Source organism: Canis lupus, chromosome 25 (genome assembly GCF_003254725.2).
Source record: "Canis lupus dingo isolate Sandy chromosome 25, ASM325472v2, whole genome shotgun sequence".
Classification (NCBI taxonomy): domain Eukaryota; kingdom Metazoa; phylum Chordata; class Mammalia; order Carnivora; family Canidae; genus Canis; species Canis lupus.
Window position 1 is genome coordinate 25723705 of NC_064267.1, and position 24293 is coordinate 25747997.

General features: G+C 37.5%; 1 long non-coding RNA gene and 1 pseudogene across 1 annotated transcript; both read right to left on the reverse strand.

Annotated features, from left to right (window-relative positions):
* Positions 1-249: 249 nt before the first annotated feature.
* Positions 250-22355, reverse strand: LOC112670120 (uncharacterized). Its single transcript, XR_003142776.3, has 4 exons — positions 21309-22355; positions 18572-18711; positions 1605-1830; positions 250-521 (listed from the first exon to the last, which is right to left on the reverse strand). It is a non-coding gene; the product is annotated as an uncharacterized LOC112670120 (long non-coding RNA).
* A 152-nt stretch (positions 22356-22507) lies between these two features.
* Positions 22508-23287, reverse strand: LOC125753623 (ubiquitin-conjugating enzyme E2 L3-like; annotated as a pseudogene).
* Between the last annotated feature and the right edge of the window lie 1006 nt (positions 23288-24293).

The window sequence follows — 24293 nt, forward strand, 5'->3', positions numbered from 1 at the left end:
TGTGCTTTACTCTCAGCTTGGAATCTGCTTAAGATTCTCTCCCCCTCCCCCTCTGCCCCTCCTGCTCATTCTCTCTCTCCCAAATAAATAAATAAATCTTCTTAAAAAATAAAAAGTTACAGCAACCATAACACTATTTTCCCATCTCCAAGAAAATCACTTTTCTTTTTAATATTAGGTGCTTTTTTTTTTTCCCATTATAGTGGCCACAGTTATTTTTAAACAGGGGAGGTAAATTACTTACATGAACACTTGCTTGCCTCTTCTCAGGAGATGAGGCCAATGTCCACCACAGCTTCTTAGGAAGCACAGTTACCTAGCCTTTTAGCCACCTTTGCATCTTGCACCACAGAAATAGCAATCAGTGGATTGCTGAGGATGTACTCACACTTAGTCCTTAGGTGAGCAAAGCCTCTCTGGCACTCTCTCAGCTAGGGACAAACTAGCAGCCCTCAATGTTCTGATGCTGAATAGGCAACTGCAGTACATATTGAACTGGAGGCAGGTGAAACATTCCACTCCTAGAAAAGAATAGAATGTGGAAAACATCCTGTTTAGTATAGTGTGGTGAAAAGCGCATAGGACCTTGGAGAGGACCAAGTTTGTTTTCAGGGCCTGCTCTGACACAGAAAATTGTGTGACCATCCATCAAATAGGATGTCTCGCTTAGATTACAAAACTGATAGAAAAATGAGATGTGACATAGAGATAAGGAAAGATCTTTGAGATGCAAATTACTCTATAAATACTGTGCCCCATGGGGATCCCTTGGAAATTTATCCTTCACACAAAGCTTTTGAAAATGGCTTAGAATATCCATACTTTCCAAGTGAGTTTCCCCTCATCCACTCCACTTTCCCCTAGATAAATCTTCACATGGATTTGCCTAAAAGGTTTAGACACCTTTATCGTCAGACCCTTTTTTCTTTGTATTTCACAAGTCCTCCCTTGTCTTTTCACCTGCCACTAATGTATCTCAGGTACTATAATGACCTGAGTCACACCCATGTAGTCAGAACATTATAGACACTGACCTTAATTCAGTTCCAATTTTTCACAATAATTATAATCATTCTCTTTTGTCAGTGTAAGAATTCTTTAAAGTGTAAGAACATTCAGCTCCCAATTACTCACTGCCCTTTTATACCTAAATAAATACTTGTCTACTAGGTTTTCTTTCCTAGTGACAGCTGAAGTTTTATAAGACATATGGTCTCGTTAGACTGAGATACTTAAAGACATCTATCTTTTCCTAACTAATTGGCAGTTCAGTATTTCTTTATGAAACTTCATAATAGATACAGCCATAGATTCAGCATGGAAATTTCTTGCCTGAATTAATACTGAGTAGTTTTCATATTTGAATTCTGAAGAACGGGGTTCTCAGGGATTATATTTGGCCAAACATAGGAAAACAGACAACTGTTACCAACATTGCTCTACTTAAACATGTATACTCATTTATCTCTTTTTTTCTTTCATTTAAACAGTTTATATTGAATACATCCCAAAGTCTCAGGCCCTCAATAAAAGGAGAAGGCAAAATATTGTACAAAGACATCTAAAGTGTAATTGCATCATTTATGACTTTGGAAGAAACTTACCTTGGGCTTTCAGGGAACTGAGAGCACTGCTTCTTCCATCTGGTTTTCATTCAAAGGCGCACAGACAACTTCCCTAGGAAGCTCTTTCACTGCTTTGATTTCTTTATGTCACTGTCTTTCCCAGGCAGGAGTCATGATTCCTCCTCCTGACTGTTAGGGTTATATCTTTGAATGCTTCACACCTGTAGAATCCATATATCCTGGAAGAATTTCTCTAATAGGTACCCTGTTGGGATAGGAGATAAGAAAAAGAAAAAAGAAAGGAGTTGGTATATTAAAAAATGACCTCTTCCACAAGAGATTAAGCTCAGATTAAGTTATATCTGGACTTAATGAACATGAAGATTTCAGTTCATTCAAACTGACAGAACTTTCCACTGCCCCATTTTTAGTATGCTAAAAACTGACCAAATTATCTTTATGGAAAACAAAGAAGCATTTGCAGTTTGATAAGAAATTTGTTGTGTCTGTGGAATTTCCAGATAGTTAATCATGCTTAGATTTAGCTATGGTCTTTTAAGTACAGCGTATGCACAATAACATGAAGTGAGCAGAAAGCAACTAATCCAGCCAGCCAATTAACTCTACCCAGATGCTACACTTTTGCACTGAAAATTACTTTGAAAAAAAAAAACTAGGACAGAAATATCAAACCAGGGAACAATATTTTGTGGAAGATGATACACGGACTAAAATACATGTTGGATTACTTAAACCCAAACCATTTGTATTTAATACAATATTTATATTAGCACAACATTCGATCAGACAAAAGTTTTTTTCTGTTTAAACTATTTGCTGTTTTGCACTGAAGGATGAATATATGTAAAATCATCTGAGCTTCCAAACTATTATTTCTTTGTTCTATCATTATAAAATGCATATTACATGCTTCTCAAACATTATTTTCTCTTTTCCATCAAATTACAAATGTATCCTATCACTTGTGCATGCTTGAGTATTCCTACCTCCAAGTATGATCATCCCATCAAACTAAAGTATGTCTTTCATCTCATTAAAAGTACATTTGCACCTTGGTAATTCCAATCTTCATGTTATTTTATAGTAATAAACACAAAGGAAAATGAAAAGATCTTTTCAAATGACTTATAATCAGGAATACACACCCCTCTTAGCTAGTGGGAAGGATAAATACACTCAACTTCTGAATTATGTCATGTCTACACTCTATATTGCAATTATAACAGAGAATACTCAATAAATAGTTTTTGAATGAAAGAATAAGGGAGAAAATTGTTAATAAATATTACATCTGTCACTTTATGTATCTATTAACAATTGTGTTTTAAATAATGATTAATTAAATAAGAAAATATTCATAATTAAGCATTAATTAAACAAAGTAATATGTATAAACCTCAAGTTGGGACAAAATATAAAACAAATACAAAAGAGAGACTAAGGTCAATTAAGAAGAAATAATATGATAGCTATCACAGCTTTAAAAATTACTTTAGCTGAAGATAGGATTAAAGTGATGTTTATTTTCTTCTCTTTATAGTTGTTTTCTGAAGTTAATAGAGTAAGATTGATTGAAATCTTAGAGTAAGGATTGATTGAAAGAGGCAACATTTCAGGTGGTAGAAATGTTACATTTTAATTTTAGTTGCGGTCACAATAAAGTATAAATTTTCGTAACTCATACTGTACATTTTTAAATGGGTGCATTTCATTTAAATTACACATCAATACAAATGAAATCTTTTTTTAAAATACATTTATTTTTTATTGGTGTTCAATTTGCCAACATATAGAATAACACCCAGTGCTCATCTCATCAAGTGCCCCCCTCAGTGCCCATCACCCAGTCACCCCCACCCCCCACCCACCTCCCCTTCCACCACCCCCAGTTCGTTTCCCAGAGTTAGGAGTCTCTCACATTCTGTCTCCCTCTCTGATACTCCCCACTCATTTTCTCTCCTTTCCCTTTATTCCCTTTCACTATTTTTTATATTCCCCAAATGAATGAGACCATATAATGTTTATCCTTCTCCTATTGACGTATTTAACTCAGCATAATACCCTCCAGTTCCATCCACGTTGAAGCAAGTGGTGGGTATTTGTCGTTTCTAATGGCTGAGTAATATTCCATTGTATACATAAACCACATCTTCTTTATCCATTCATCTTTCGAAGGACACCGAGGCTCCTTCCACAGTTTGGCTACTGTGGCCATTGCTGCTAGAAACATCGGGGTGCAGGTGTCCCGGCCTTTCACTGCATCTGTATCTTTGGGGTAAATCCCCAGAGTGCAATTGCTGGGTCATAGGGCAGGTCTATTTTTAACTCTTTGAGGAACCTCCACACAGTTTTCCAGAGTGGCTGCACCAGTTCACATTCCCACCAAAAGTGCAAGAGGGTTCCCCTTTCTCCACATCCAAATGATATCTTAATGGAACAAAAAAGAGTTGCGCAGAAAAAATGAAGGTATTCAAGTATCCAATAATTACATGAAAAAGTGCTCAATATCACTAATTAGGAGAAAGAGACACATTAAACCCGCAATGACATATTACCACACATCCATATACATGGGTAAAAGTCTGACAACACTAAATGTTGGTGAATTGAGTAGCTATTTATATATATTTCTAGGAGGATTAGGAAAACTGTCAAGCACCTTAGAAACTGGCAGTTTCTTATTATATTAGCATACAATTTCACTCCTATATATTTCGGAAAGAAATATAAGTCCACAAAAAAGATTGTTAAAAGAATATTCATACATCCGACTATTAGAAGTGTCCATGAATCTAAGAATGAATAGAAAATTGTGGTATACTCACAAAATGGAACATTTTTCCCCAATAAGAATCCTGCTATTCATAACAAGGTGGGCGAATCTCAAAACATTTTAAAACTAAGCTGTAGTGATAGAAATTTAACAGCGGCTGCCTCTGGGTGGTGGGAATTGACTGGACTTTGACATTAGGAAATTTCCGAGGAAATATTTATCTTGGTTGGGATGATAGTTATTCAGATGTAAACATTTGTTGAAATATAGATCTTACACTTAAGATCAGTCCATTCATATCATCTAACAGAAATTTCAACTCAATAGGAAAATATACACGTTCTGTAATAAATAAAATATTTTTAAAAGTCCGAATGAATAAAAGATGTAATAAATGGACAGGTATATCATGTTCAAGTTAAAGAAGATCAAAGTTCATAAAAATAGCAATTATCTGTGAATAAAGTTTACATAATACAATAGACTATCCCTATTGGATATTTTAAAGTATAATATGATAAATAGTGTTGCAACAACTAACAAATCAGCTGGAAAAATAAATTTCAATTTATATCCCATGACTTATACCAGAATGAATCCCAGTTTGTTGACAGATTTAATATAATATATGAAAACATAAAAGCACTAGAACAAATCATAAGACAACTATCCTATAACCTCAAATTTGAGAAAACTTCTAAAAATTACATAAAACATAGAAGTTACAGTAGAAAAATAATGCTAAAGTACAAAAATACATATTCTGTTTATACATAATTTTAAAATAATCAAAAGAAAAATGTCAAAAAAGAATAGATGGAATAAGGGGAGAATTATTTACAAAACATATAGCTCACCAGAAAAAGTGAAGACCAAAAGCTTCTATACATAAAATAATTCTCATAATAAGATAAACTTAAAACCAAATTGATATATCATTTTTTTACTTAGAGTGAGTGTCTCAATTTTGGCAGCACACCAACAGAGGTATTGGTAAAAGGCAGTCTGATACATGAATAGAAAGAATATGAATTGGTACAACCCTATCAAAGCCAGTTTAGTGACATTCATTACAATTATGGAGACAATCAACTTTTGACATGGCACTATCACTTCCAGGAATCATCTTAAAGATATAATCACATGTATGTGCAAGTTATACTTGGTTCCTGATGCATTATTCTTCCAGAGTTATTTTTCTTTGTTTTTCACTCCATTTTACCTAAGATGTAGGGAGGCAAAGCCAACTCAGAAGAGGCACCTCTAACCTGTCCCTGATCATGTGTTCATGATCCTCAGTAGGAGAATTAAGCTCATGTGGTATTCATCCACATAGATATTTTAAAAATACTATCTATTATCAATCTATTTAACAGTGATAATATTACCATCTTATAGATACAGTACTTCTTATAGTTACTATATGGTTTGAGTTATATAATCTCATATGCCTCTTACTATAAATCTGTGAAACAGTAGTCTATTCAGCACAGATGACTAAACTCGGGGGCAGAAAGTAGAAATGAATTATCTAAAGATACAAAACTAATTAAGTAGACAACTTTAGAATAGAAGTGTTTTTTGGTTCCAAGTCAGGAGATATTTCTCCACAAGGTTCATGACAATACATTTCAACCTATCGTCTTGATAAATTATATATTGACTATTTACTCGGAAGCACTAACTGACAAAACTGTATACATGTTAATAGATGCTATATATACATATGATTGTATATTATGAATATATTATTGTATATATGCTAAAATATGGTCAAAGAGCTTCCATAGTTACTGAGAGCCCAATGAGGAAATAGCTTTCTTCCTCAAAATTTGAAGAAAATTCTTCAAAGTTATCTTCTCATAGGGCTCTTGGTAACTATGGAAGATCAATTAGTATCTTCAGGTCATGAATCAAGTAAATAGAGGCTAGACTTTGCCAAACCTTAGAGTAGGGCCTTTACTAAAACTAAAACTAAACTTTACTAAAACAAACAAATGAACAAACAAAAACACTGATCCCAGAGTTTTCTAATTTTTAGTTAACTCTAAATGGACTAACCTGATCAACAATAATGGTATTGATCTTCTCTTTTTCTATTTCAAAAGACATTTGACAGACAAAATCATTTAGGTAGACAAATACCATAATAAACCAACTTTACCATTAGCTAGGATACCCATTTATTTCTCTTTCAAATAAAGAAACAGACTCATATGTTGCCAAGAATAATAGATTGATCTTATGTAGAAAAAGTAATTAATGGTTATTTATTTTTTTTTTTTTTTTAAGATTTTATTCATTTACTCATGAGACAGAGAGAGAGGCAGAGACATAGGCCGGGACTCAATCCCGGGACTCCGGGATCATACCCTGGGCAGACGCTCAATTGCTGAGCCACCCAGGCGTCCCTGAATTTGATAAGTTCTTTACAGATCTTGGATACTAGCCCTTTATCTAATGTCATTTGCAAATACCTTCTCCTGTCTGTAGATTGTCTTTTAGTTTTGTTGACTATTTCCTTTGCTGTGCAAAAGCCTTTTATCTTGATGAAGTCCCAAAAGTTCATTTTTGCTTTTGTTTCCCTTGCCTTCAAGGGAAGCTGCTGTGGCCCCTGCAAGAAGTTGCTGTGGCCAAGTTCAAAAAGGTTGTTGCCTGTGCTCTCCTCTAGGATAAAATGACTATTATTGACAACAATAGGAGGAACAGTATTTTTAAGACAGTCTGAGACTGAAAATTTATAACAAAATATTGAGGCCTTTTATTATTTTATTGCATTTATCTACCTCCTCAACTGCAATCCCTCTGCAGTTCTATACCCTAAGAAAAAGCGGCATAAAGGACATTTTATTTTATTTTATTAAAAAAAAAATTTTTAGAAAGGATATTTTAAGACATAAGATTAATCAATGCCAGGATGTTACTATAAAATGCATTCTGATAGGGAAATTATAAGCATTTATTCCTGACTTTAAAAAAATCAAAGTTGTTTGTAACACTGACCTTTAAATAAATGCAAAAACAAGCAAAAAGTTTCTCCATAGTGAGCACTGGAGTACTAAGCCCTTACGATTGCCTGTATGTTCGTTCAGTCATGACATCTTCCCCACACATTCTCCACATTCCAAGTACTGCTTAGGTAATACAGATGTAGAGTGTACCAGAAATCAAATTATGACCTCTTTCCTTGGTAGTATTTGACAGTATTAGAGTAGGCACCGGGAGAGAAGCATATTTCAGATTGAACTTTGTTTCCTGTAAAATGGATTTAGTTATTTATATGTGGTAGCCGAGAATAATAATGATATCATAATAAATAATAATTGAAAAGATTAAAAAGTAACCATCAGGGACACCTGGGTTGCTCAGTGGTTGAGCACCAGCCTTCTACTTGGGGCATGATCCTGGAATCCAAGGATCGAGTCCCACATCAGGCTCCCTGCATGAAGCTTGCTTCTCTCTCTGTCTATATCTCAACACCCAAGAAACAAAAAATCCAGGCATGAAATAGGGAGAAGACATGAACAGACATTTCTCCAAAGAAGACATACACATAGCCAACAAGCACATGAAAAAATGCTCCACATTCACTTGCCATCAGGGAACTACAAATCAAAACCACAATGAGATACTACTTTATACTGGTGAGAATGGCTAAAATTAACAAGACAGGAAACAACAAATGATGGAGAGGATGTGGAGAAAGGGGAACCGTCTTGCCCTGTTGGTGGGAATGCAAGCTGATACAGACACTCTGGAAAACAGTGTGGAGGTTCTTCAAGAAGTTAAAAATAGAGCTACCCTACAACCCAGCAATTGCACTACTGGGTATTTACCCCAAAGATGCTGATGTAGTGAAACGCAGAGACACCTACACCCTAATGTTCATAGCAGCAATGTCCACAATAGTCAAATGGTGGAAGGAGCCACAATGTTCTTCGACAGATGAATGGATAAAGAAGATATGGTCTCTATATACAATGGAATATTACTCAATCATCAGAAAGGACAAATACCCACCATTTGCTTCTACATGGATGGACCTGGAGGGTATTATGCTGAGTGAATAAGTAAATCGGAGAAAGACAATCATATGGTCTCACTCATATGTGGAAAGAAGCAATACTGAAAGGGACCATAGGGAAAGGAGGGAAACTTAGTGAGGAAAAATTAGAAAGGAAGACAAACCATGAGAGACTCCTAACTCTGGGAAACAAAGGGTTGCAGAAGGGGAAGTGGGTGGGGAAGATGAGGTAACTAGGTGACAGGGACTAAGGAGGGCATGTGATGAGATGAGTGCTAGGTGTTATACTCTATGTTGGCTAATTGAATTTAAATAAAATATTTTTTAAATAATAAAAAATAAAATAATAAATTTTAAAAAGAAAAAAGAATAGTCATTTTATCTCCCATACTTTTCTATGAATATCTGATGGATTAATTAAACCAAAAAAACTTTTGAAAAATATTCTGCATTTCAATTACTATTTCTCAATTCCATGGTATAAAATGAAGTCCTAACCTGAGAATCCTAAATTTAATAATTTGAGGGTATTCTAAAATGCCACACAGGAAAAAAAAATTAAAAGTATGCATTGCCTCCTGAAAGCCAAGCAGGGCCTCTTAATGATCTGGTTAGATAAAGCCAAGGGTTCAGTTTCCAAAAACCAAGTTAGTTATACTAGGGTTTATGCCAAACCTTTTTATCTTCACAGGGATCAACTTTGTTGATAAATGGAGATATTTTTTAATTTAATTTCATTTCATTTATTTTATTTTATTGTTTTATTTTATATTTTATTTTGACAGAGTGAGAAAAAGACAGAGATAGTGACAAAGATAGCACAAGTAGGAAGGAGAGGGAGAAGTAGGCTTCCCACTGAGCAGGGAGCCTGACACGAGGCTCAATCCTAGGATCCTGGGATCACAACCTCACCTGAAGGCAGACACTTAACCACCTGGGCCACCAAGGCACCCTGATATGGAGATTTAGTGAGACAGTGCCTGAATTGGTATGAATCCTTCTCTCATTTCAAAAAAAAGCTACCGTAAATAATAATCATGGTAGTAGGCCAGTGACAAGATTTTTGTTTGAGAAGCCTATAAATACATGCTATTTTGCAAACATATCCTTTCTTTGAGAAAGACAATTGAATGTCTATTTGCTGAAGTTAAAGCAATCTGAAATCCAATTTGTCTGCTATGGATCCGCTTTAGGAGCATGTACGCAAACAGCTTTAAGCTAGAATAAAGATTTATTTCAGTGTGCATCCAGCTAACTCATTTTCTTTCTCTTGGCAAATTCCAGTTTTACATTGATTTTCTGAAAATAACTGGGATGCAAAAATTTGTGTTTATTTGGGTAGTGAATCGACTCTATCGGTTTGAAAATAAATGGCCTACTTTTTCTTGTTAAAATAGTCACAAATCAATACAGTAAAAAGTGTTCACAGATCCATGGGTAGATGCTAAATCCCCTGTGAAATCTCAGCTTAAAAATGTGACTTTTCTCAAAATAATAGTGAAGGTATAAAATTTCAAAAGAGATATACTTTTGAATGTTGTTTTCAAAAGGAATGAATAGTGGCTACCAAAGCTTCAGTTTTGTTTGGTCTTCCATTAGAAATGGACCATCTCCATTAAAAAAAAAAATCATGCATTGAAATTTTATCTAATTATAGACTTTAGTATGTTAGTTTAGTGTCTGCTTGTGTGTTTATTTATTTTTAAAGATTTTATTTATTTATTCATAAGATACTCAGAGAGAGGCAGAGGGAGAAGCAGGCTCCCTATGGGGAGTCCGATATGGGACTCGATCCCAGGACCCCGGGATCATGCCCTGAGTGGAAGGCAGCCACTCAACCACTGAGCCACCCAGGCATCCCTGTTTGTATGTTTATTGCGGACTGTTGAACCTGCTGCAAAAGAGGTCAGAAGAGAAAGTCAATGTCCCTGCGAGAAAGATGGAAGACAGAAAGTAACCTCAAAGAGGGGGTTGTCCAACATGACAGGCTTGCAGGAGAAACAAAGGAAAACAAGAAGAGCAAGGCCAAATCACTGCAAATGATTTGAATTAAACCTCTAGATTTCTGCTGTGGGGGAACTATTCTATCAGAGGTACGTAGGGAAGGAAGCCAAATACACTTCATGCTGATTGAGAGACAAAGTTGAGGATATGGAGCAGCATAATAGGCGGACTGAATGTGATTTTTTCCTACTAGCTGTGACAATCTTGGACAAGTCTCTAAAACTCTCTGAGCCTCAATGGCCTAGTTTGTGAAATGGGTATAAAATGAGCCATCCAGAGGCACCTGGGTGGCTCAGTGGGTTAAGCATCTGCTTTCAGCTCAGGTCATGATCTCAGGGTCCTGGGATGGAGCCCCACATGGGACTCCCTGCTCAGTGGGGAGCCTGCTTCTTCCTTTCCCTCTACTGCTCCCCTGCTTGTGCACTCTCTCTCTCAAATAAATAAATAAAATCTTAAAAAAAAAAAAGAAGAGCCATCCAGAGGATGCTGCTAGCACTATTATTATGATCACACTAGAAAGTAGAAAGTGAGCTAGTGTTACCTGCTTTTTCTAATGTCATCAGTAGTTAAGCCCCTCTCCTCTCCTCTCCTCTCCCTCTTCCTTGCTGAGAAGTTTCTTGGTTCCTTTCTGCTTCTGATGTTAATTTATACCTCTCTCACATGTGATGATCTCATGTTTGACAATATTCATTTTCACTCTATATATGGCCACCCATATTTTTATTTTATTTCATTTTTTTTAGATTTATTTTATTTTTTTTTTAGAGAGAGAGACAGAACGTGTGTGAGTAGGGGGACAGGCAGGAGGAGAGAGAGAATCCTCAAGCAGACTCCCCACTGACTGTAGACCCCATCCAGGCTGGATCCCAGGACCCTGAGACCACAACCTGAGCTGAAGTCAAGATTGGACGCTTAACCAACTGAGCCCCCCAGGTGCCCCAATCCACCCATACTTTTAAAACAGACAGTTTTTCTAAACCTGTGGTCATATATTGGCAGCAAAATCCCCCAGCTGTTTGCTTGAAGTGGGCATGTATGTGCCGATCATTGAGTCTACACTGAGACTTAGAAATATGCTTCATAACAAATCCTCAGATTGATTTCATGGCAGTTTGGAAGCACACCTGACTGTCTGACTTAACCTTTGACTTATCTGACCCAATCTGCCTCATCACCTCTGAAATAACTTCAAATTGAAAAAACTTCCCAATACATGACTTTTTTGACCTTTTGTCGGAAATTCCAGCACACAGACAGCTGCTCTTCACCCTTTTTATAAGCTTCATGTGAGCAACCTGGCTCCAGACCAAAATAACTACGTGTGATTTATCAGGCCAAACGCAAGCAATCACAAAGATTTGACCTGCCAGGCCTCCTCTGGGAGCGGGAGCACTGCCTCCTGCACCAGACTTGATGCCCAGCAAACGCGTTGCAGGTGCTGTGGGGTGTTGCAGGCAAGGACTTAGGCTCCTGGCTAACCTTGCTCTTCAAGGGTCTGCATTCTTCTCCATCCTTCCTTGGCCCCCCAGGTCAACAAAACTGCTGGAACCTTTTGTTTGGGGTTCCCTCGTCAATAATAGGATCCTTACTTTTGTGCTGGTCTACCCGCCCCTAAACCAGAGACCCTCAACCACAGGTTAAATGGAATAGAGTGGGAGTCAGAACTTTTTCTGGGTTAGCCTCTTATACTATCACAGTGATTAAAGGTTTAACTGTTACTTTCATTTTGGGGCTGCTTGTTTCTAATTGGCCACTCTACCACCAGGCAGCTCAGTTCTTCCTCCAGCTCAGCTGAGCTTCTTACATCTCCATGTGCCAACTCTTGCAACTTATCTGAAATCTGTTATTCAGATGTTACGGAGCACCTGAGGGAAAGTAATTTTTTTTTAATTAATCCTGGTGTAACTCAACTGTTTTCACTCACTGAACCCACACTGGGCTGCTGACAGCTGCAGGAAAGTCACACCACCATCCCACCTTTGAAACTATAATCTGATCATCGCCAACCTCACCTGGGGCCCTCATGCATTGCCAGCCAGCAATGCTACGACTTTTTCCTTAGTCTTGCTGTTTTACCCACTGGTCACCTGATTTATATTGTCAACCATATCCAGCTTCTGACCTCCCTGTTATCCCCTGTGAGTCCCAAAAGATTCTTTGATTCATAGCTCATAAGGAACATAAGTACTGAGGGAAAAAACTTCCTCAAATTCCTGTCACTGACTTTACAATCCATCTTCCCACCCCTATCCCCAGGTCTCCGCCCTTCTCTTGTTTACAATGAAATCTCCTTTCTATTTTCAACATCTAATATCTTTATCTGTGCTCTCCTCATTATTTCCCACCTTCTCAAGGACTTTATTATATTGATTTTTCTCTCTCTTTCCTGTATTGACAAACCTCTTGCACTCTGCTGGCTGCTTCACATTAACCTTTAAAATCCTCAAATTGTTCCCACTTTACAAGAATGAGAAACAAGAAGCCCCACATCGCCCCCTAGCTACTTCTTCCAACTATTTGGAAATTTTAGCCTACAAGATAAGATAGCTCTACTTTCTCACTATTTAGTACTTGAAATGTAGCTGGTATGACTGTCAAAGTGATTTTTTTAAATATTATTTAAACTGATTAATTTCAGTTTCAATATCAATAGAAATACATGGCTAGTGGCTATCATATTGGACAAGCAGGTCCAGATAAACATTGAAATTTAAATTTCAAAGCTGATCATGACAACATAACTAGGAATGACAATAACATCTCCATATAAACCAATTGAAGTTTTAAGACTGGAGATGTGATTGGATATAAGAAAACCCATGTCTACATTTTACAATATTCCATTTCTAGCAGACTGAGCTTCTCTATGAGTAGTAACAACTGTACCAGCTAAACTAACCCATAGAGATGTTTAAAAGTCTTTATTTTTAAGTTAAATAAAATCTTATCATTAGATATGGTGTCATGATAAAAATAATTGTATATTACAGAACATTTCCATTACTGGAGAAAGTGCCAATGAACATCATTTGTTTACATTTTTATCAAAAATAATGCCATTGGATATTTTTTTGAGTGATGAACAAGTCATGGTAAATGAATTCTTGTTATGTATCAAACTTGTACATGCATTTTTGTGGGCACAGTAGACTTTGTCTTGCACTCACTTTTACCAATTTCACCACTGATTTAATACTGGTTACAAGTGATAAATAGAAAAATTATTTTTAGATATATTTTAAAGATGTTAAAACTTCATGGCCAATGTAAGTTCCAATTAAGCATTTTAGAATATACTTTCTGAATTGGCATACTTTTTTAAATATTTTATTTATTTATCGAGAGAGAAAGAGAGAGGGAGCAAGCATGAGTGGGGAGAGGGAGAGGGAGAGAGAATCTTAAGCCAACTCCATGCTGAGCATGGAGCCTGACACAGGGCTCAATCTCATGACCCTGAGATCACAACCTGAGCAGAAATCAAGAGTCAGATGCTTAACTGACTGAGCCACTCAGGAGCCCCCAAATTGGAATACTTTTTATCTCTTTATTTATTCACTCAAAAATCTAGAATTCCTCTTGAAATAATCAGTGAGTTCTATCATTACATTTTTCCTCTCATGACTGCATTCTATGACTATTCTAAATGTTTTATGTACAGTGGTCTATATAGTGTATATATATATGTATATATAGTGTATGCACTATGTGTATATGTCGGTCAGTTGCTTGGTGTATCATGGAGCAGGGTAATCTATGAAAATTGCTATGAAAGTAAATAGAGTTTAAACTGTGCTATGAAAGTAAATAGAGTTTAAACTGTGCTTCTTTAAAATATTTTTCTCTTTGTGTAGACAGGGCAAGAATGAAAAGCATCAAGAATTTATGTAAGCATCCATTGCATATCAAATAACAATTAATGCCCTTGTCTTCATTTCAGGTCCCCACAAGTAGGTATCTTTCAATTAGGTATATAAGAAAAACAGTTGAAATTTGAAACATGCAAGCATTGATTTTAGAAGCCTCTTAATGTGGTTTCTGTCCACACCCGTTAGCATATTGAGGCACAGTATACTATACTTCACATAGGCCATACCATTCACCTACACAATCTAGTATATATAGTCATTTAAAGGTAGTGACTAGGGTGGCAAGAGACAGTGATTGGGAGTCTGTGAGTCAGATTGCCTGGGTTGGAATCCTAGCTTCCATACTTCATAGTCATATCCACTTAGGCTAGTTACCCAAGTTTTTGGCACATTCCTTATCTGTAAAATGTGGACAAAAGATTAAAGAATCCTTATGAAGACATGTTCATGTTCACAAAAAATTTATAGCATAATCCTCCAGGACCAATGCAGGTATTTTCCACGATGCCAGGAATATTAGCTGCTGTAGGCTTTTCCCTCCGTGAGAATCACTTTAGCAGAGATAAATAGGCAGCCCAAAATTGTGCTCCTGCCTGTCTCATGGGTAACCCACATCAAATGCAGTCAGTGTGGTGGTACAAAATCTCAGCCTCTTGCCTCAATGTGGGCATCTCTGAAGGGCCATTTCTGTGTCAAAGCTCCCCGTGGGATCTGAGGCAGCCTCCATGGTAACTACATCACCAATAAACTTCTCCCTCTGCCTGCTCCAAAGTTTCTTCTTTTTTAGGTGTTGTTTCGGAGTTCCTTCCCACATAAATGCCATCCAAGATAATGTCTTTTTCAGAATCTGTTTCCTCAAGCCCAACACACTACAATTATTGCTAAGAGTGGTCTTATGAAGTATACTCTATAATGCGGTTGTCGTCACCCACTGACGACAATGAGGGGGAAAAGAAGAGCACATCGCCTACATTAGGGGGAGTACTGACAACCCCAACAAGTTGTAACATTCCAGTTGTTAAATTTCACCACTAGTACTCTAATGGGCCCATAATGAAAGAGAATGGTGTAAGGACTTTGGAGTTTCAGGGGACCAGCAATTATAAGGAGCATAGAATGTGCATTCTGTTGTAGAAACATAGTGAAAGGCTAACCTTGGTTAATCACCAACCTCTAAAGCAAAGTGTGAAAGTCAGAAGGCCTCCATGGAGGCATACAAAAAATTATCATCTCCAGCAGCCAGAGCAAGAAAAACTGAGGGTCAAGTCCAGGACATAATTAGAAGAGTAAAGCACTCCAGAGAAAGTTAAGTTTTCATACCTAAAAGTCTGTACTCCAAGGACCTATTGGAGAAAGAATTAGTCTGTGAGATTTGAGATGGAGATATCTGGATTGGATTGATGCTCTTGAAAACTTTGAAACTTCAGATCACTCTGAAGCATCTGAGCCTGAACAAGTGGCCTACTCCTGCCTGATAAGGATTTGCTTTCCTTTTTTGCATGAAGATAACAGAGGGTTTGCTCTCCCTTGTACAATAAATATGATCCCCCTCAAGACTTCCCCACCTCTCTTCCTGGTCACCAGGATATAGTAAATGCCAAGATACAACATAAACTGACAAAGAAAGTGCTAGACCTGCTCAAAGGAGAGACAGATTGTACCCCAGTATGCATATGGTATCAAGCCAACATTTATGGCAGGAGCTGTGAAAGTCTCTATGGAATGGGATCCTAAAAGAGATAAATGCAGTGGAGGGGATAAAGAAATTAGATAAATGAGAGGCTATTGATATGCTACCACTTTTCTATAATGCAAGATTTCACATACTGGCCAGCATACAGGGAGATGGTATAAACTCATTGCTAGAGTGGCATTCTTAAAAAACTACAAATATCTATGGCTGGTACTGAAAGGAATAGAAATGGAAGAATTGCCTTAGTAAATGGTAAGATAAAGGGTAGAAAATTTCAAAGGATGCTATGCTAGATACGCTACACAATTCCAGAAACCTATATCCAGGGCAGGGCCACAGGGATACAGAGAATACTTTGCTTATTAAAATGATGAAAATGCACCAGTGGGAGAAGCCCCATCATCTTTGAGAAGCCTACAGAGACTGTCTCTGTAGAGATGATCTGAAGGTAAGAATTACAGAACTGGATTCTTTAATAAAATGGGGATCATAGGACCCTGAAATAAGCAAGAGCGTACAATTATTTAATAAGCAGAAAGTTCAGAATGGCAGCCAGGTGAAACAACCCTTAGACATCCCAGAGACAAGATAGAAGAACAGCCATCAAGAGTACTGCTCAATCTCTACTTTTAAAATATTAAATCAAGGATCAGGAGGCTGAGGCCAGCTAGTCCAATAAAAGTAATGATTACTGATCTAGTTTTCAGACTTAGTTTGAACTAATTTTTCAGACCTGGAACACAGTGATTTAAGGAGAGACTGGGTCAACAGGAGAACAAATATATTACAACAAATGTTTCTGGTAATGATTCTCCCAGGCCTTCCCCCAAGGAACCACAGCCACTTAGGTAGTCATACACTAAGGAAACGAGATTAGCTAGACATTTCAAGGGCTGTTAGATTGAAGATCTGAGTTGACAATGATATCATGCATTCTGAAGTCTCATCAGTTGTCCTCTCAATAGGATGATAAGAGCCTATCAGGGCCAGATAACTAATAAAATTGTGGTCTAGATATGACTTGAAGTAGGTCCATGGGTCCAATCCATGGTCACTTCTCCAGCTCCCACATGTATAATTGGAATGAACATACTTGGAAATTAATACAACCACCATATTTCTTCCTTGACTTGCAAAATAAGAATGATCATAGTGGGGAAAGCCCACTTGAAGTTTGTCCCATCCCTCCCTGGCCAAATATATGTACATGTTTAAAATACACACACATACACACACACACCCAGACACAATGGACAGGATTAATACCATCTTTAAAGACCTAAAGGATGTAATAAATATGTATCCTATCCCCATCAAAAATAAAGGTAAGAAAGAATCTAGAAAATAACATTGGACTGTCTAAACTCAAATTAGTAATAGTCATAATTTCAGTTTCAGTGCCAGATATTTTATTTTTGCTAGAGCTATATATAGCATGACCTCAATGTGTCACTGATCTGGAAAACTGCATTATTGTCCAAACCAATAGGTACCCAGAAGTAATACTTATTCATATGGAAAAGATAAAAATACATATATATGCTCTTAGACCAGGGCTATGCTACATCTACTATAACATAGTCCTGGACCTGGACTATCATAAAAGAACGTGAATGACCTAGTCATCCCACAGAACATCACGGGGGTTCACTATATGGATATAATTTTGTTAAAAGGAGTAGGTAAGTAAGAAGTATACCAAAGGCTTTGTAAAACAGATGAACTCCACAGAATGGGAGATAAATCCTACGAAAATTCCAGTGATATTTGTAGGGATCCAGTGATCTGTGGTATGCCATGACATTTTCCCCAAAATAAAGGAGAAGCTACCACAATGTTCATCTTTCACTGCTCAGAACAAAGACCAATAGCTAGAAGCCATCTAGGTTCTCTTTCTCATTTGGAAATACTACCTTATCCCATCTACCAAGGTACATGGAAAACTTCCCACTTCAAGTGACTAAAAAAGGAAAGGGCTGGGAAGTGGATTCAGGCTAAGTGCAAGCATCCTGCCACTTGATCCATATGATGATACCTATGGTACAGGTATCACAGATGGAAAAAGACTACATGTGTAGTTTATGGTTAGCCCCAGGGAGAGAGTCACGATACAGACCATCTGCAACAGAGAAATATACAGCCTTAGAAAAACAGCTCCTGGTTCTGTTTAAAGAGACAGAGCACCTGACTTTGTAACCAGAAATAGCCAACATGTTTAATGATCTATCAGACGCTACTAGCCATAAGGTTAGGTAATCCTCAAAGCAACCCATTAAAAATTGCAGGTGGGGTATCCAGTATGGAGCATAAACAAGGCCAGAATATACAAATTATCTGCATGGAAAGGTGGCCTAGACCCCCACACCATCAACCACTATTGCACTGGTGCCTATGTTTACCTTGGATTAAGGGATAAAAGTTCCTTCTAACTAGAGAGATAAAGTGATGGAACAGCTTTTGAAAAGCATAACCGAATGCCAGCTCAGAAATACAAAATGAAAACAATGCCAATCGAGCTGTAGTATGCATTCAGAAACAATGATCATTCTATGGCACTGTGTTTACAATATATAGAACACATGGGTCTGAGGAGTAGAGGCTAGAAGTAAGCATGGCTCTGCTTACCATCACTCCTAGCGGTTGCTTGAGGAATTTGTGAAACTTGCATCTTCAGGTTCTGAGGGTGTAGAGATCGAGAGATGCAGGATCCCAGAGAAGGAAACACTCTTACCAGTAAATACAACAAGAGTCCCACGTGTCAAAATCTTTAAAATTAAAAAAAAAAAAAAATCTTTAAAATTTGCAAACAAGATTGTATGTTGATTTTATTAGTATTATAAAAGTATGTAGTAATTATGAACAGAAAATTATGACAGGATAAGAAAGGTATGATCAGAAGATATACACAGTCTCAATGTAAATGTAATATTTTAACTGTAGTTATTATTCCATTAAGATATATCTAAAGAAGACTGGCATACTTTTAATATGTTGATGAAGCTGTTATATCCATTCTCTAAAAACAATGATATCATAGACAGATGAGCAGCTGAGTACCACACTATGGCTTGGAGAGATGATCACATAAACCATGCTGTGACTAATGCTACCTGGGGCTGTGTAGTGTAGTGATTCTCTGTTCATTTCTGCATATTTGGAATATTTCCAAATTATTTTATGAACACACAAACCAAGTTTCATACAAGTTAAATAATTCACTACAATCACCCAGGTAGTCAAAGGAATAGCTCTCCCACTCAGGCCTGAATGGACTCATGGCTTGCAACCACAGCATAGATTAAAATCCTAGAAAAATTTTAATTAATGTTAGCTCATATGTGGGACAATCATGACACTTTAATTTTGGTCACAACTTTATTCAGTAGGGATAATCTTATCCTGCTTCTCAATTAAAAACCTGGAAGACCCATGACTGGCCTTCTGGTTACTAAGATAATTTTAAAAGTCTGCTTATTACTTTAATCATTGAAAGTAATTTATTTCAGTAATTAGAATGCATGCAGTAATTAGAAAGCCAGTAAAAACTCTGAACTTGACTTAGCTTGAGCTCCCTTCCAGCTACAGTGTTAAGTTGTGCAAGTGGGGACTGGGGTAGGCTGACTCATGCATAGCTAAGCAGCTTTGGGCTTTTGATTTCTGAGATGGTGAAAGTGGATCCTTTCTCTCTAGAACAGTCATAAGCTTTTGAAGATAGAGGCTCCCTCTTGAATTCCTCTCTTCTGCTGTTCCTTTGACTCAGGCATATGACCAAGGCTGTGCATCCAGCTCTAAACTCTATAAACTCTATCTTCCTTCTGCTGAGACTTCCACATGGGCAGTCTTTGTGGACAGAACCAAGTGGATCACACGCAGGCTTTCTCTCCTGCACAGCACAGCATGGTCCATCAAAAGACTCAAGCAACTCTTACTCTAGTAAATTTAAGAAAAGCCTGCAAATCCGAGCAGAACTCTTCTGGCTCCAATACCAAAGAAGTTAATGTCATTCTTTTGGATGAGATGTTGGTTTCCCAAGAAAGATCAAAACTAGTCCTAATTGCATTTTGTCTTAATCAGATGCAGATTAGACTCTAGTCCTCATATGCAAGAAGCACATTTCAAATGGTCCCCTTGAAGTCCCTTGACTGGGTTTGGGCTACAGTGTAGTTCTCACCCCAACCCCACTCCTCCAATTTCCGGGAAATGGAGTGGAGAGATTCAGAGTACAGTAATGATTCTCTCCAAATGAACATCTCTACCAATCTTTTTGATTCCATCCATTATCTGGCTAGCGATTGCCCAAGGAGGGAAACAGCTTCTTGTGATCATTTCTTTTTTAAATCTATATATGGGGAGGGAGCTGGTAATTCTATTCTTTCTCAGTGAAAAAAAAATGAAAAGTGCAGTCCTTTTCATTGGTGTTTTATCAGTCCCTTAGAGACTATTGAAAATACACGAAAAACAAGGTTATATAGTTATTGTCACATATTCAGAAGGACATTTATAAATTATTTAGGGAAAAAAAAACTGTAGCAAGCCCTTCAAACTAAGTTCTGCCCTTCAAAATTCTGGAATGTTTCTAAAAGTAACTATCACCAGAGTCATTTAAACTGTACTGAAGCACAATGGAAAAGAAAAAAATAATAATTAAAACACTTCAAAGTGTGATGTTTGCTTTAATAAATAGCCTGTATTGAGAACTATTCCAATTGTCCCAAAGTTTACCAACACATTTTTAAAATAAACATAGTACATGCAGAGGATTACGAACTAAACTGTTCAAAATAAAAAAACTTAAGTTTTACCTTTGTCCCAGTCTCTTTTCCAGGAATTAATTTCTCTAAAGAAATCTTTATCTTTCCAATAAAAATGCATTCCTACAAATGATATATACAATTCTGATTTATTTGTACAATTTTAAGTATACTAGATAAATTCTTTCATGTCTTGTTTTTTTGGGGGGGGTGTTATCTGTTTTTTAATGAGAAATATTTGACCTATAACATTACATAATCTTCAGGTGTATAACATAATGATTTGTTATTTGCATATATTGTGAAAGCCTGGCTAAATCACTATACATAGTTACAATTTTTTTTCCTTAAGATGAGAACTTTTAAGACCTGTTAGCAACTTTCAAATATGCAATACAATATTATTAACTATTACAATTTTTTTTCCTTAAGATGAGAACTTTTAAGACCTGTTAGCAACTTTCAAATATGCAATACAATATTATTAACTATGGTCACCATTACATCCCATGACTTATTTACTTTATTTTTTTTGTAATTCTAAGGTCAATTTTTATTTCTACAAAAAAAAGGCAGTCAAAACAATATAAAACACATGTAAAGGATATTACTGAGTGAGCTTCAAGTGGAGCTTGACTCTGCAAAGGCTGTGTGTCCAGAGGGAGAGGGAAGGCGGTCTTGCTTCTGGGCTGGCCGGCTGTTCCGAAGGAAGGGGCCAGCAGGGCGCCGGCACCCCCAGACTGCTGCTGGCTACAGCCAAGTCCGGCCAATTCCAACCCCGCAAAGGGCCAAACTGTGCCGAGGGAGGGTCGCGGTGGGGCTGCGCTGCCCTGGGGAGCTGGGAGAGCGAGCTCAGTGACAGGTGAGCGTGGAATTTCACATGGACATCCTGGCTTCAGAGTTGTCTGCAGTGACCAGCACATCTTGCACAGTGGCTGCAGGGAGGAGCGTCAACCTTTGGCCTCAGGAGCCTCTCTGGTGAGAAATTCCTCACACAAGTGCACAGCATCCTCTGGTTGGCAGGCCCTCCTCTGGCGTTGGCCCAGACCTGGGTTTCCCAAGCAGGCCAGGCCAGGCTGAAATTCAATCAGGCACACAGACATCAGGGCTTGCCCATTTAATCAACGTTATTGTGGTTAATACCGGCCAGATTTTTACATAAGAATTGGGCCTCCCTTTTCACCGCCGCTTTTTTTTTTTTTTGTAGGGGTGGAGGGGTGGTGAGTGGTGGTTTGCTTGTTTTTAATCTTTTTTAAAAGGATGTTATAAATTGGAGCCAGGAGAATTTGAACAAACTCCCACACAGGGCAGTGCAACATGGGAGTAGGGAAGCCACCAGAATCGCCAGGAGCATTTTCTCCTCCTTTGCGGAAGAGATAGTCCTGGGTCTGGGAGAAGTGAATAAGTGAAAAACAAACCAAATGCAAGAAAGTGGGAATTGTAAGGGCAGGGGAACTGCAACCTTTTTGTTTGTTTTAACCTTAAGGGCTAAGTGTAAATTGAAGGTTTTGGATCAATTGGGACAAGAAAAGAAACACCATTATTTTAAAGTAGATTGAAGCAGCGATTTTTAAAACAAAGAAAGCAGAACTAGAACATCTTAAATTTTTAATCCTTTCTTTACAGGTTACCTAGACCACTTTTGATTAAGAAAACTGTAGAAAAAATAAAAATAAAAAAATGAAAGAAGAAAGAAAGAAAGAAAGAAAGAAAGAAAGAAAGAAAGAAAGAAAGAAAGAAAGAAGAAAGAAAGAAAGAAAGAAAACTGTAGAAAGTTAGTAACTGCCACAAGCAAACGCCAGGCGGCACGTGTCGATTTTCTGCAGAGTCCTGCTTTGCGGGGTGTCTGAATGCGCTGCTCTGGGTCTCCGCTCACGCTCGCTGGAATCGGTGGTGGCAGAGTTTAGTCCACAGGCCGCTTCTCCCCGTATTTCTTTGTAAACTCTTCAGCGTTCTTACAGAATTTTTTACGGTCCTTAGAGTATTCTTCAGCTAGGTCAGCCCGAAGTGGGTGCTCGGGCTGGGGGCTGGGGGTCGTTCACCAGTGCTATGAGGGACTGGATTACTTGGTCGGTTTTGGTTGCTGGCTTCCAGTTTTCAGCACTAATTACTGGCAGACAGGCCTGCCCCTTTTCATCGATGTTCGGATTTTTTTTTTTATGATAGTCACGGGGTGGGGGGGGGGGGGGGGCAGAGACACAGGCAGAGGGAGAAGCAGGCTCCATGCACCAGGAGCCCGACGTGGGATTCGATCCCGAGTCTCCAGGATCGCGCCCTGGACCAAACGCAGGCGCTAAACCGCTGCGCCACCCGGGGATCCCTAGATCTTTGTTTTTGTTTTAAATGTGATCTTCGGTGGTTTGAAAGGGTACTCTGCTGGAAAGTTGATTTCGATTCTGAAGGCCCTCTTATCATATGGAGGGTTGTCAGGAACAATAAGCCCTTGCCAAGTCAATAAATTAGTTAATCAACCTGGATGTTACGGAAGTTTTTCATTCCACATTTGCAGATTTCTTCAAGCTCCTTCATCAGCCTCCTGCTGGCCGTCATCTCGGATCTGGTGCTGCTCGACTTATTTACTTTATGACTGGGAGTTTTGTTCACTTAATAATCTACTTGGGGACATTCCAACACCAGTGTAAATAGAGCTCCACACTGTATTAAGTAGCTGAATTCCAGGGACATAAAACATTTATTAAATTAATTAATATAAATAATTTTATATATATTATTTATATATTATATATATAAATAATTTTATGTATATATTAAAAATATATATTATTTTATAAATAATATAAAATATAAAATTAAACCCTGTGGGGATCCCTGGGTGGCTCAGTGGTTTGGCGCCTGCCTTTGGCTCAGGGCGCCATCCTGGGGTCCCGGGATCGAGTCCCGCGTCGGGCTCCCTGCATGGAGCCTGCTTCTCCCTCTGCCTGTGTCTCTGCCTCTCTCTCTCTCTCTCTATGTCTATCATGAATAAATAAATAAATAAATAAATAAATAAATAAATAAATAAATCTTAAAAATAAATAAATAATAAAATAAAATAAACTAACCCTGTGCTGATAATTATATAGATCATTTCCATTCTTTTGCTGTTACTAAATTGCAAAAAGCATCCTTGGATATGTATCATGGAAAACTTGAAAGAATACCCATGTGATAAATTTCTAGCTGAATCGCTAGGTCAATGAGCACATGCATGTTAGCTTTTAATGAATATTGTCTGTCTTCCAATCTGATTACATTAATTAATACCTCCACACTGGTTAACAGTAAAAGTTTCCCAAATTCTCACAAACAAGAATGTTATCACAGTTGTACCCTTTGGTCCTTCTGCAGAGCATTCTTTCCTATATTTGTTACCAATGTAAATTTGTTTGTAAATCAAGAATTGATCTCTGTGGTCTCTTTTTCTAATGGTTGTTTCTCTTTAAGAAAAAAATTAGTAAAAAAAATAAAAAGAAAGAAAGAAAATTAGTCTGTATGTCCCTTCTATAAATTGCTAAAATTAGCCTTGTCCATATATGACTATTTTTTCCTCTCAATATGTCATATTTAAGGATATTTTAGTATGCAGAAACTTTTTA